The sequence below is a fragment of the Symsagittifera roscoffensis genome, chromosome 7 (genome assembly GCF_963678635.1).
Source record: "Symsagittifera roscoffensis chromosome 7, txSymRosc1.1, whole genome shotgun sequence".
NCBI classification, from domain to species: Eukaryota; Metazoa; Xenacoelomorpha; order Acoela; family Convolutidae; genus Symsagittifera; species Symsagittifera roscoffensis.
Window position 1 is genome coordinate 11,589,256 of NC_087068.1, and position 15,487 is coordinate 11,604,742.

The window sequence follows — 15,487 nt, forward strand, 5'->3', positions numbered from 1 at the left end:
GAACAAACAATTTTTGCGGGGGGGGGGGGGGGGGGAGAAGAGTAACACCTTGCAAAATTTCCACGTCAGACTGCCTGCTTAGAAAGCGTTGTGCTAAAGCGATCTGACTGAAGAAAATTGAAGGGTCCGGTAATATTCATCAGTCGGATAATAGATTCTAAAATTTAGAAAAACTCTCGGGAAAATCAAGAAAAATTCTCGGGAAGGAGCCTCACAGGTTGCGCTAAGCCTACAGTTATTGTCGTCGACTTGGGCACACATTCAAAAACTGATGTATGTCAGCAAACAATTTGAAACATGTGATGAAAATTAAACCAACAATCTCGTTCAATTCCACGCAGGCGTTTGAAATTAAGCCAAATTTCTCAACAAAAATTCAAAACAGGCAAAACCCTCCATTTAAATCAGGTTCAAGAGTTGGTAACATGTAGGTGAAACTAGAGATCACATTAAGTTTTAGTCCTTTTGAAGGAGAGTTTTCACCCAGGAGATAAAAAATCATGCACAAAATTGTTTTTGCAACTTCAGTGCAAAAAAATTATTTTGGAATCTTTTGCAAACCTTCAGAAAGAAATAAGAAAAATCGAGATATCAAATTGCATAACAAAATAGAAGAAGAAAATGAAAAACTTACCACTAACCACATCGATTTCCGGGGAGAAAGCGAATTGGAATGCCGAGTACATGACAAAATATCTAAATTCATTTTCCAATAAGACCACTTAATAAATTAATTTTTCCATAACACTCTTCAAAAAACATTATATAGACTTGATTGCTTTCCAGGAACCAAAATTTCTAGTGGGGTTGCTTTTCTATTTTAGTTGCATCATTGATTAATTTTCGAGAAAAATTACTGTTGATTAATTTCAGGTTTGTTTTCCATTACAAATTTGTTGACCAAGAATTAAATCATTCGTTTTAGACAAAACTAAATATCTTACCTTCTGAGAATCGACTACAAGTATTTTGAAAATGAAAAAGTCTATAACGCCATGGCGTTGTGACGCATCCATGTAAAAGCATTGTGGGTTCATGTTGTGATTGTGTGTTTTTTCTTCTGTAATTTTGACTTTCCATCTTGATTAGATACCTGTTTTGTTGTGTCTATTCGAATTCCATTGGATTTCGCAGAAACTCTTGAATTGAATAGAAAAGAATAAATTTTATTTCAATTTTCCAATTTAATCGTTATACTTGTTCAGTCAATTTTAAAATATAACTGTGATATTTAAACATACTCTATTATGGTGTAGTCATCAAATTCCATTTTGCGGGAAAACCCGGCCTTTTGGCTAAACCATACTGTAGAACCCTCACCTAATGGACAAATTGGATCGATCAATTCCACTTAGCAATAATTGCGAAAAAGAACCTAGATATCAAAAGCTTAGAAGAACCAGAGGTAACAGAAATCACAGTTCTCGAAGATTCCCAAAAATCAGAAATTGAATGAGAAAGAAAAGGTAGAGAGGTTAGAAATCATGATGGTTTCCGAGCTTACGAAAATGCAGAAGACAAAAAAAATGCAGAGAAGAAAAGCAAATTTGGTGGCATGAGAAGAAACGATACCGATAAAAAAAAGTATGATCAAAATTATACTTGGTCCTAGGTTAAGGAAAAAAATTCTTCTCGTTAAAAATTTTCAGGTGAAAGTCTTGTTTGCCTAGATTTTTTGAATTTTCAGGCTCCGCATTTGTGAAACTGTCGAACAACCTCTTCGATCAAAAAAAATTGTTATTCAAAGAAATGAGCAAAAATGTTACGAGAAGTTCTAGGGAGCAGTTTCAGATCTATTGAGATGTTGTGATATAGCAGTAGGGAGATGCTGAGCAAGATTGGAAACGAGGTGTGCTCATTTTCAAAAGAGAAACTGCGATCTCCAACGGAGAATTTCATCGAAAACATTAAATGGAATGGATGCATCAAATCAGGCGATCATCGGTGAAAAAGAGTGTTTTAGTCACTTCAATTTCACAAACATGCCTAGACCTCACGTTAATGCGAAAGTGTATAAAAATTTTAATCCTGTAAAAAGAGAACTAAGCATGAAAAAACAAAACTCTTGTATGAAATCTGGTGAGGCGTTTACCAAAGGTTATCCTAATATTTGTCCGGCGAAAGAATTTCTCTATAACTTTTGTAAACACAAGGATCATTTCGGAAGTTTATGTATATTCAAGGCAAGGAAACCACTTGTTAGTACTGCAGAAGAATATTTTAATAATCAGAGTTCTGAATGATGCACACCGGGACCATTTGAGATTTATGAACATAAATTTTGTGGTGTGACGAACGTTTCGAATGAACATAAGCGACGACGACGATTATATTGTATTTGATAGTAGAACCATTTACTACAATAACGGCCTCGAAACAAAAAAATTCTTGTAGAAAATTGGAGCTTGTGAAAAAGCAATTTTAAATAAAAATTCTAGTGGACTCGGCTTTTTGACGAGAATTTTTTCTTCCTTACTCATTACGGCTCAGTTTACCAGTACAAGCACTTCGTACCACAATTGTCCGCTTCATGCTCGCCGTTATGATTACAACTGAAAAGCATTGGCTTACCTTTGAAAAGTTTTTTGCACTGAGTTATTTCAAGATCGAAAAGTTTTTAAAATTGCAGAAAACAACCATCATAATCAACACAAAGAAAAACACGATATTAAGAACTGATGCTTCGCACAAGGGAGTAGGTTGTTCAGTGAAACAATGAGAAGAGGAATTATAATAAACGGTAGCATTCGCATCGAGAATTTCGTATACGCTTGACATGAATAATCCACTAACAAAATTTAACTCTTTTGGTCAGCTGAAATTATAAGGGTTGTTTGGTCAGCTGAAATTCATAAAAAAAGTTTGTACTGGTCACAATTCTAGATACTTACCGACCATAATGCAAAACTTACGGAACCAAGAACAAGTCATGAATTTAAGATCCATGCGTAGCAATTTGTCTCAATGGGTAGTCAGACTGTCACATTTTATTTTCAAGATAAAAACATACCTGGGAAAAAATGACATTTTAGCTTTATTTTCTGTAAGAACTCTACCACGACTCCCATATGGAAAAGCGTTACCAACCTCACACCACGTCAAAGCATTTTTAGTCGCCACAATCGACAAATCTCGAAAAATTAATTTACAAACAACCAATGTAAAAAAAAAGAATTGTAGTGTTAACGAAATTTATAAAAGAAGTCTATTGGACGCAAAAAGAGTAAAAAATTTATCTTCCAGAGAGTATATTCCAGTCGGGCCGAAAGAGGGAAAAATTGTTACGCACCCAACAACCACTTAATGCAATTACGTAATTAATTAGAAATAATGCTTAATTACGTAATGGACTCAAATCGAAACTGCATTTCAAATCATTCGCGCATATACTTGGTTACAAGCAGTTGTATTCTTTTGGACTTGTCAAAAATAACTTTTAACAACAACAATAAAAACTTCGAAACGAAAAAATTTGTGGAAAGTTGTACCTAGTGAGGAAGCAAATGTAAAAAAAAAGTCCTTGTAAAAGTGGACTCGGCTTTTTGACGAGGCTCCCTTCTTCATTACCTCCGGTCAAGAACAAATAAGTTTGGGAAACGACAATCCATCAAAAGTAGGGATTGATTTTGCCCAAAAACAATGTCTCCAGCCGATCAATAATTTGTCTTTCCAAAATCCTGCAAGTTGAACCTTTATACAATTGTAATTTTAAAATTGTGCAAACATTTTGAAGACGTCTTTAAAAAAATGGAGAAATCTTGTCGGATGAAAAATTACTCAATTTTAAACACCATTCACTCCAATCCAAAGCAAAGGTAGAAGCGTACCCTGCTACTTGCTAGACGGCGTAAAAACCGAGTCGAAAAGATAAGATGGGGATGGACACATTGTCAAGTTAGACATGTGCAGCGAAGATTGTTTTATAAGCCCAATAAAGGTTACAGAAAAGAAGAGCAAAAAAATTAGCTTTCGAATCAAAATTAATAAACGACAAGGTATTCAAAAACGAACATCAATTGCCGAAATTCAGGAAAAAATTGACAACATTGCCTTAAAACTTTCAACTTTCAAGGTTACGGAAAATTAAGCAAGGCTGATAGTCAATTTAAAGTCTGCAAGAACACTACCAAACATTACAATTTTAGTATAATGGGCGGTGGAACGACCGGAGTTCATCGATTTTTAATCGGTTTTTATGAACCTGGCGACAGGCCAAAGAGTTCCAACGCGTCATGGACTCAGTTTTAAAAGACCTTTCTCTTATCCATTGTTACATAGACGAAATTTTATAGCTGTTAAAGTTCAAGTTTATTTTTCTGCGAGAATCCAACGTACAAAAATTACCCGATCTTAAGGAGCCAACCGAAGAAACTGACCTGGACTCAGCCGGCCTGTTGGTCAAAACTTAGAGCGGATCAAGTTGTCTTCAATTTTAGAACTTTTCATTGGCTAAAGCGTTAAATAATACCTCATTGAGTTCATCATTAAGTTTTCTGATTGAATACTGCAATCTCCAGGTATATTCAAAATCTTTCAGACTAGACCATGAGTCGTGTTTAATCTCCAAGAAATTTTAAAAGCTTCTGGCAGAAGAATAACAGTAACTTAGTTTTATGCACATTGGCTGACTACAGGTCCAATGGAATATTAGAACGCTTAGTTTACACAGTCAAATCAAAATTAACAGCAATGTCGTTCAACGAAAAAAAATTGTCCTTAAACACTGCAATCGATAGAATCATTTGAAGCCTACTTTCAACAAAACAAAAATCAATCGGATGCACCCATTATATCGAAACAATATAAAAAATCCCCTAAATTTTTTTGAAAAATTTGGTACCGAACGCAAATAATCTCGATAAATGGAAAACGATACTGACACACTCAACTAAAATCAAGAGGGCAGGATTGCGCAGAAAACAAGCAGAACGAGAACAATTACTTGGACGAAGCAGGCTTAGACAATGAAGATTCAAGAGCGACTCTACGGAAAAAGCAACCACAGTCAAACCGAAAGCCCCACTGTCAAAACCACTGATAACCACTATAACTGATATAGAAAAAGAGTATGCAGAAAAAAGGGGAAACCATATCTTAGGCCTCTGAACGAGCAAACTCTTGCCGATTTGAATCACAGAATAACCCATTAGACACACCTCAGAAAACTAAACTTTGCATTTTGACCCAAAAAGACGATGGTTTCCACAAAATAAAAAAGTAACTTGATAACGCAGTTATTTGTGAAAATTTAGCAGGAAAGATAAATACGAATCCTCTTCTGAAGAAACTAGATTCGAGCTTTGCTGGCCCATCGACAGCTGGAAGACAAGCCGTACCGCCATTAACCAAAATGCGAAAGGGACACAATACGCTTACCAAAAGTTACATCTCTTTAAAGTCTGAACCTGCAGCAACGGTAGATTTAGACAACTGAAACAATTTACTTGACAATTGTTTTGGAAATGATTCGGGTGTGATTCTTTTGCATCTGATAGCTTTTTAGATACATCAAGGCACACGATCAATGAGAACAACACTACGGTTGGGTCTCAGAAGACACCTTCGAAAGCACAAGCGAGGGCCAATCTATTGACAGCTCTCGAGTAAAATCTTCGACGCAAGACACCCCGGTCATCCCATCAGGCAGTTCGACACGCCCTTGAAGAAACTCGGCACCTCCTAATTTTTCCGGTGAAGGGAGATTTGTGGATGGAGTGTCACCAATTGTGATAGTGAACTTAGGTGAAAAGCACGAGCGACTGTTGATCATTTAACCAGCCAAGACACCACAGAACACGATTCGAGGGGAGTTTTTCATCAAATGACCTTCAGAATTTTTGACTCTTTTGGGCGAAATAGTTGATAGTCACTCAACCTACGATAGTCAACGATTCTACAGAAAACTCGACCACTCCTAAGTCGTCCTGGGCCCACATAAGATAGCGCCTATGACCACAATCAATTAAACTATTTATCTTTAGTTATCGACACCGACACAAGCATTCATGCTGAGTTTTTTTTCCACAGAAATATCAACACAGCCTAAACAAATTGAACACAAAGCCAAAAATACGGTTTTTTTATTAGTCGATGTTTGTGTCATTCTCAACCAAGGTGAAAGGCTCGTGACCAGAATCAATTAAAATAATTATCTTCAGTTATCGACAATAATACAAGCAGGCATCGATGCTGACTTGTTTCACAGAAATTTCAACACAACCTAAACAAACTGAACACAAAATAAAAATTCGATATTTTTTAACCGTTGGTGCGATAGTCATTTTATTTTGTACCTGGCTTTACTTGCATTAAAATTGCCGTCGAAAAAATTTACCGTTATTACCATGAGATTAAGTTAACTTAACAAGTTTCCTATTAAGCAATCTTTACATCTTTTTTTGTTAGTTTATACATAACCGCAATCGTACACTACCATCTGTTAAAAATCTGTAATGATTTGCATGTATCCTGCTATCCTGTAGATTTAGAGAACCTAATATATCCTCTGATTACCTTTGTCTAGGCTCTTTATACATTACAAGCTGTATGTTGTAATTTCGATACTTTTTGATTCAGTCTTCTGTTGCCCGGCTTACCATTTTCACAACCTTCAAATATAAGTTTTCCTGTAATATGTATTTTATTGTTCCGACTTTCGATAAGAAAGTAACGGAATATTTGTGCTTGGGGTGGGTTTTTTTTTTCTTCAGACAAATTTCGATTTTTTAAATAGCCATTTTCGTCGGAATTTTTTATATCATTCAAAAGATATTGTTGTCCTGAGCTTAAATTTGAAAAGATATTTTACCTGTGATCATTTTTAGTAGAATTATGAGGGTTTAAAAATTGCCATTTTGGCCATTTTGGGACAATTAATGCGCGATATAATTCGCGCTATTAACGCGTAGGCGGAGATTTAATCCGTTTAAAATTGTTTCAAACTGATTGAAAGAAGCTTATTTGCCATAATTGATTTGTTACAATGAGCGAAATCTATCCTTCTGTACTTTATATCGCGTGTGGGGGATGTTTCTCACAAAACTTCAAATTAAAAAATTCTTTTTATTTTTTTACGTATATTTTTTCCATGGTATTACTGTTCCATAGACCTTAAAAGGCATTCGGAACACCTTCAGGGCTTCACCTTGATACGAGCCTTCTTGTTTCTTTTTACCAACTCTTTCTGGTCGTATAGGTTTCATCGATAGCGTGACACATGATTATCGAAAACAAGGGCTAAACATGGTTTTGTACAAAAAAAGCACTCATAAAAATATTTTAAGGCAAAAAAACGTTTAATTAGTTTTTTGATGTTTGTAATTGGACCGCTTGAAAGGGGATATTAATCATTATCAGAACAAAATTGTTCATTTTATTTTAATCCTTGTTAATAAAAATCAAAGAATGTTCATTTTTAGATTGCAAAAACTATACAGAATCTGAAAACATAGATCTTAAACTTTTCTCTTATAAACAGTTGACTGGGTTTGTACTTCAGTGGAGTAGGTCGAATCACATCGGTTGAGCCGGACAAGCCATATCATAACTGAGTTCTAAAATTGTTGAACACAACTTTTTTTGGCCGAGACTGTTGAAACATAGCATTCAGATGGCAATCGACAGCATTCAGTCAATCTATAGACAATTTATTTAGATCGATTCGGACAAACATAGCATGCTTGAGCTTAAAAAAGTCAAGCACATCAATTTTTTGACCGAGCCTGTTCAAAATACCTCGCTTGAAAAAAAAACATTCAGTCGAAAGGTTGATTCGATAATATTCGGTTCAGCGGTCATAAATAGCAGCTCGAGTTGAATACAGTCGAACTAGTTTTTTTCTTATTGTTCCGACTTTCGATACAAAAGTAACGGAATATTTGTGCTCGGGTTGGGTTTTTTTTCAGACAAATTTAGACAAGTGAATTGGAATGCCGAGTACATGACAAAATATCTAAATTCATTTTGCAATAAGACCACTTAATAAATTATTTTTCCATAACACTCTTCAAAAAACATTATATAGACTCAATTGTTTTTCAATAACCAAAATTTCTAGTGCGGTTGCTTTTCTTTTTTAGTTGCATCATTGATTAATTTTCGAGAAAAATTACTGTTGATTAATTTCAGGTTTGTTTTCCATTACAAATTTGTTGACCAAGAATTAAATCATTTGTCTTAGAACAAAACTAACTATCTTACCTTCTGAGAATTGACTACAAGTATTTTGAAAATGAAAAAGTCTATAACGCCATGGCGTTGTGACGCATCCATGTAAAAGCATTGTGGGTTCATGTTGTGATTGTGTGTTTTTTCTTCTGTAATTTTGACTTTCCATCTTGATTAGATACCTGTTTTGTTGTGTCTATTCGAATTCCATTGGATTTCGCAGAAACTCTTGAATTGAATAGAAAAGAATAAATTTTATTTCAATTTTCCAATTTAATCGTTATACTTGTTCAGTCAATTTTAAAATATAACTGTGATATTTAAACATACTCTATTATGGTGTAGTCATCAAATTCCATTTTGCGGGAAAACCCGGCCTTTTGGCTAAACCATACTGTAGAACCCTCACCTAATGGACAAATTGGATCGATCAATTCCACTTAGCAATAATTGCGAAAAAGAACCTAGATATCAAAAGCTTAGAAGAACCAGAAGTAACAGAAATCACAGTTCTCGAAGATTCCCAAAAACCAGAAATTGAATGAGAAAGAAAAGGTAGGGAGGTTAGAAATCATGATGGTTTCCGAGCTTACGAAAATGCAGAAGACAAAAAAAATGCAGAGAAGAAAAGCAAATTTGGTGGCATGAGAAGAAACGATACCGATAAAAAAAAGTATGATCAAAATTATACTTGGTCCTAGGTTAAGGGAAAAAAATTCTTCTCGTTAAAAATTTTCAGGTGAAAGTCTTGTTTGCCTAGATTTTTTGAATGTCCAGGCTCCGCATTTGTGAAACTGTCGAACAATGCCTTCGATCAAAATATATTGTTAATCAAAGAAATGAGCAAAAATGTTACGAGAAGTTCTAGGGAGCAGTTTCAGATCTATTGAGAAGTTGTGATATAGCAGTAGGGAGATGCTGAGCAGGATTGAGTACGAGGTGTGCTCATTTTCAAAAGAGAAACTGCGATCTCCAACGGATAATTTTATCGAAAACATTAAATGTAATGGATGCATCAAATCAGGCGATCATCGGTGAAAAAAGGGTATTTTAGTCACTTCAATTTCACAAATATGCCTAGACCTCACGTTAATGCGAAAGTGTATAACAATTTTAATCCTGTAAAAGGAGAACTAAGCATGAAAAAAATAAAACTCTTGTATGAAATCTGGTAAGGCGTTTTCGAAAGGTTATCCTAATGTTTGTCCGGCGAAAGAATTTCTATATAACGTTTGTAAACACAAGGATCGTTTCGGAAGTTTATGTATATTCAAGGCAAGGAAACCATTTGTTAGTACTGCAGAAGAAGATTTTCATAATCAGAATTCTAAATGATGCACACCGGGACCATTTGAGATTTATGAACATCAATTTTGTGGTGTGATGAACGCTTCGACTGAAAATAAGCGACGACGACGGTTATATTGTACTTGATAGTAGAACCATTTACTACAATAACGGCCTCGAAACAAAAAAAATCTTGTAGAAAACTGCAGCTTGTGAGAAAGCAATTTTAAATAAAAACTCTAGTGGACTCGGCTTTTTGACGAGACTCTTTTCTTCCTGACTCATTATGGCTCAGTTTACCAGTGCAAGCACTTCGTACCACAATTGTCCGCTTCATGCTCGCGGTTATGATTACAACTGAAAAGCATTGGTTTACCTTTGAAAAGTTTTTCGCACTGAGTTATTTCAAGATCAAAAAGTTTTTAAAATTGCAGAAAACAGCCATCATAATCAAAACAAAGAAAAACACGATATTAAGAACTGATGCTTTGCACAAGGGAGTAGGTTGCTCAGTGGAACAATGAGACGAGGAATTATAATAAACGATAGCATTCGCATCGAAATTTTCGTATACGCTTGACACGAATAATCCACTAACAAAGTTTAACTCTTTTGGTCAGCTGAAATTATAAGGGTTGTTTGGTCAGCTGAAATTCATAAAAAAAGTTTATACTGGTCACAATTCTAGATACTTATCGACCATAATGCAAATTTTACTGAAACAAGAGCAAATCATGAATTAAGATCCATGCGTAGCAATTTGTCTCAATGGGTAGTCAGACTGTCACATTTTATTTTCAAGATAAAACATACCTGGGAAAAAATGACATTTTAGCTTTATTTTCTGTACCACGACTCCCATATGGAAAAGCGTTACCAACCTCACACACAATCGACAAATCTTGAAAAATTAATTTACAAACAACCAATGTAAAAAAAAAAGAATTGTAGTGTTAACGAAATTTATAAAAGAAGTCTATTGGACGCAAAAAGAGTAAAAAATTTATCTTCCAGAGAGTATATTCCAGTCAGGCGGAAAGAGAGAAAAATTGTTGCGCACCCAACAACCACTTATTGCAATTACGTAATTAATTAGAAATAATGCTTAATTACGTAATGGACTCAAATCGAAACTGCATTTCAAATCATTTGCGCATATACTTGGCATACAATAACTTTTAACAACGACAATAAAAACTTCGAAACGAAAAAATTTGTGGAAAGTTGTACCTAGTGAGGAAGCAAATGTAAAAAAAATTCCAGTGGATTCGGCTTTTTGACGAGGCTCCCTTCTTCATTACCTCCGGTCAAGAACAAATAAGTTTGGGAAACGACAATCCATCAAAAGTACGGATTGATTTTGCCCAAAAACAATGTCTCCAGCCGATCAATAAATTGTCTTTCCAAAATCCTGCAAGTTGTAATTTTAAAGTTGTGCAAACATTTTGAAGACGTCTTTAAAAAAAATGGAGAAATCTCGTCGGATGAAAAATTACTCAATTTTAAACACCATTCACTCCAATCCAAACCAAAGGTAGAAGCGTACCCTGCTACTTGCTAGACGGCGTAAAAACCGAGTCGAAAAGATAAGATAGGGACGGACACATTGTCAAGTTAGACATGTGCAGCGAAAATTGTTTTATAAGCCCAATAAAGGTTACAGAAAAGAAGAGCAAAAAAATTAGCTTTCGAATCAAAATTAATAAACGACAAGGTATTCAAAAACGAACATCAATTGCCGAAATTCAGGAAAAAATTGGCAACATTGCCTTAAAACTTTCAACTTTCAAGGTTACGGAAAATTAAGCAAGGCTGATAGTCAATTTAAAGTCTGCGAGAACACTACCAAACATTACAATTTTAGTATAATGGGCGGTGGAACGACCGGAGTTCATCGATTTTTAATCGGTTTTTATGAACCTGGCGACATGCCGAAGAGTTCCAACGCGTCATGGACTCAGTTTTAAAAGACCTTTCTCTTATCCATTGTTACATAGACGAAATTTTATAGCTGTTAAAGTTCAAGTTTATTTTTCTGCGAGAATCCAACGTACAAAAATTACCCGATCTTAAGGAGCCAAACGAAGAAACTGACCTGGACTCAGCCGGCCTGTTGGTCAAAACTTAGAGCGGATCAAGTTGTCTTCGATTTTAGAACTTTTCATTGGCTAAAGCGTTAAATAATACCTCATTGAGTTCATCATTAAGTTTTCTGATTGAATACTGCAATCTCCAGGTATATTCAAAATCTTTCAGACCAGACCATGAGTCGTGTTTAATCTCCAGGAAAATTTAACAGCTTCTGGCAGAAGAATAACAGTAACTTAGTTTTATGCACATTGGATGACTACAGGTCCAATGGAATATTAGAACGCTTAATTTACACATTCAAAGCAAAATTACCAGCAATGTCGTTCAACGAAATAAAATTGTCATTAAACACTGCAATCGATAGAATCATTTGAAGCCTACTTTCAACAAAACAATCATCAATCGGATATACCCATTATATCGAAACAATATAAAAAATCACCTAATTTTTTTGAAAAATTTGGTACCGAACGCAAATAATCTTGATAAATGGAAAGCAATACTGACACACTCAACTAAAATCAAGAGGGCAGGATTGCACAGAAAACGATCAGAACGAGAACGATTACTTGGACGAAGCAGACTTAGACAATGAAGGTTCAAGAGCGACTCTACGGAAAAAGCAACCACAGTCAAATCGAAAGCCCCACTGTCAAAACTACTGATAACCACTATAACTGATATAGAAAAACAGTATGCAGAAAAAAAAGGGTAAACCATATATTAGGTCTCTAAACGAGCAAACTCTTGCCAATTTGAATCACAGAATAACCCATTAGACACGTCCTTAGAAAACTAAACTTTGCATTTCGACCAAAAAAGACGATGGTTTCCACAAAATAAGAAAGTAACTTGATAACGCAGTTATTTGTGAACATTTAGCAGGAAAGATAAATACGAATCTTCTTCTGAAGAAACTAGATTCGAGCTTTGCTGGCCCATCGACAGCTGGAAGACAAGCCGTACCGCCATTAACCAAAATGCGAAAGGGAGACAATACGCTTACCAAAAGTTACATCTCTTTAAAGTCTGAACCTGCAGCAACGGTAGATTTAGACAACTGAAACAATTTACTTGATAATTGTTTTGGAAATGATTTGGGTGTGATTCTTTTGAATCTGATAGCTTTTTAGATACATCAAGGCACACGATCAATGAGAACAACACTACGGTTGGGTCCCAGAAGACACCTTCGAAGGGTACAAGATTGACAGCTCTCCTGTAAAACCTTCGACGCAACACACCCCCCCCCCCCCGGTCACAACATCACACATTTCGACACGCCCTTGAAGAAGTTCGGAACCTCCTAATTTTTCTGGTGAAGGGAGATTTGTGGACAGATTATCACCAATTGTGATCATGAACCTAGGTGAAGAGCCCGCGCGACCATTGATCATTTCACCAGCCAAGATACCACAAAACACGATTCTAGGCGAGTTTTGCATCAATTGACCTTCAGAGTTTTTGACTCCTTTGGGCGAAACAGTCGATAGTCACTCAACCTACGATAGTCAACGATACTACAGAAAACTCGACAACTCCTAAGTCGTCCTGGGCCCACATAAGATAGAGCCTTTTACCAGAATCAATTAAACTATTTATCGACACCGACACAAGCATTGATGCTGAGTTTTTTTTCACAGAAATTTCAACACAGCCTAAAAAAATTGAACACAAAACCAAAAATACGTTTTTTTTTTATTAGTCGATGCTTGTGTCATTCTCAGCCAAGGTGAAGGGTTCATGACCAGAATCAATTAAACTATTTATCTTCAGTTATCGACAATAATACAAGCAAGCATCGATGCTGACTTGTTTCACAGAAGTTTCAACAAAGCCTAAATTCGATATTTTTTAACCGTTGGTGCGATAGTCATTTTATTTTGTACCTGGCTTTACTTGCATTAAAATCGCCGTCGAAAAAATTTACCGTTATTACCATGAGATTAAGTTAACTTAACAAGTTTTCTTTTAAGCAATCTTTACATCTTTTTTGTTAGTTTATACATAACCGCAATCGTACATTACCATCTGTTGAAAATCTGTAATGATTTGCATGTATCCTGCTGTCCTGTAGATTTAGCGAACCTAATATATCCTCTGATTACCTTTGTCTATGCTCTTTATACATTACATGCTGTATGTTGTAATTTCGATACTTTTTGATTCAGTCTTCTGTTGCCCGGGTTACCATTTTCACAACCTTCAATTATAAGTTTTCCTGTTGTTAATGTGTATTTTAATCTCTGTAATTTTGATGTTTTAAGCGTATTTGGACAATGCTTCTTTTGAGCTTTTTCGAAGTCCATTATATTTCGCTGCACTATTCTAGTTGATTAGAAAAGAATCAGTTTTAAATCTATCTAATCTATTTTTTTCGTTTTTAGTCTAGTTAGTCATTTCTTAAATATACCAGTGGACTTTGAACCTTCTTTGTTAGTTCAAAAAAAAGATGCGCTGTAATTGACAAGTTAAGAGTTTGCAAGATAGCTATAGCTCAAGCAGCTCTTAAGTAGTCAACCTAAAAAATTTGTCTAATTTTTTGCTATTATCCAAAGATCGCTGCGAAAAATATTATAAAAGATTATTAAGTGTAATGGAGATATTTCAATGAAACCAGTTTGACACCTGTGCAGTTTGACATCTGTGTTCAAATAACTTTTTTTGTTTGTGTGAGCGTAGGTACTAACAGTTGTTTTATCATCAGATAGATTAAAGTTTTAGCTTTTGTTCACTTGATTCAAATATTCATCTCTATGCAAGCCATATTTGAGAATAATGATGATTAAAGTTATACCTTACAAACAGTATGAGCATTTCAAAGCTTTTTCATACGTTTTAAAGATCATTATCAATATCATGTTCAAACCGTACATCTTCTGAATGATCTATTTTACGTCAAACTATTTGCTTGTTTTTGTTCCGACTTTCGATACGAAAATAACGGAATATTTGTGCTCGGGGTGGGTTTTTTTTCTTCAGACAAATTTCGACTTTTTAACTAGCCATTTTTGACGGAATTTTCTTATATCATTCGAAAGGTATTGATGTCATGAGCTCAATTTTGAAAAAATATTTCACCTGTGATCTTTTTTCGTAAAGTTATGGGGGTTTAAATATTGCCATTTTGGCCAATTTGTGACAATTAACTCGCGATATATTTCGCGCTACTAACGCGTAAGCGTAGAGTTAATCCCTCTTAGAAATTGTTCCAAATTTGGTTGAAAGAAGCTTATTTGCCATTTTTGATTTGTTACAAGGAGCGAATTCTATCCTTTTGTACTTTATATGGCGTGTGGGGGATGATTTTTATAAAAAAAATTTTATAAAAATTTGATACGAGCAGTCTTGTTTAGTCTTATATATAAGATACACTTGAGTCTGTATCCCTATTTTTTCTGTGCATGATTTCATGATTAACGCAGATAAACCGAAGATAACCAGATTTGACAAAAACTCAGAAGTTTTAAGTTCTATATTTTGGAAAAGAAGAACTGAAAACCGAAGAATCAGCACGGTATCTTGGCATTAGGTAGCAAAAAAACTAGGCATTAGGTAGCGTTTTGAAATTTAAGTTATTAAGAATTTTAGCAAAGTGGCCTATGGATTTAGGTCAATAATTATCTAACAGCATAAATTGCCGTTAATGGCCAGGGTTTTTTTTTGAAAACTTAATTTTGTCCCATATTTGTTATATTTGAATATTTTCCAGTAGAAAACAACAAAATGTCGATCAGGAGAAGCAGCTTAAAAGAAATCGTGAATTTCTTTCAAAAATAACATACTTTTTCTAAAGTTATTCATGACAACGTCTTTGTTAGTTCAAAAGATCTATTTACTGAAAAAAATCATTCTTTAACTGAAGAAAACATAAACATTATTGTTAAAAAGTAGATAGAAAAAGTGAGTACGCGAAAGTTTTATGGAAACTACTCATCAGAAT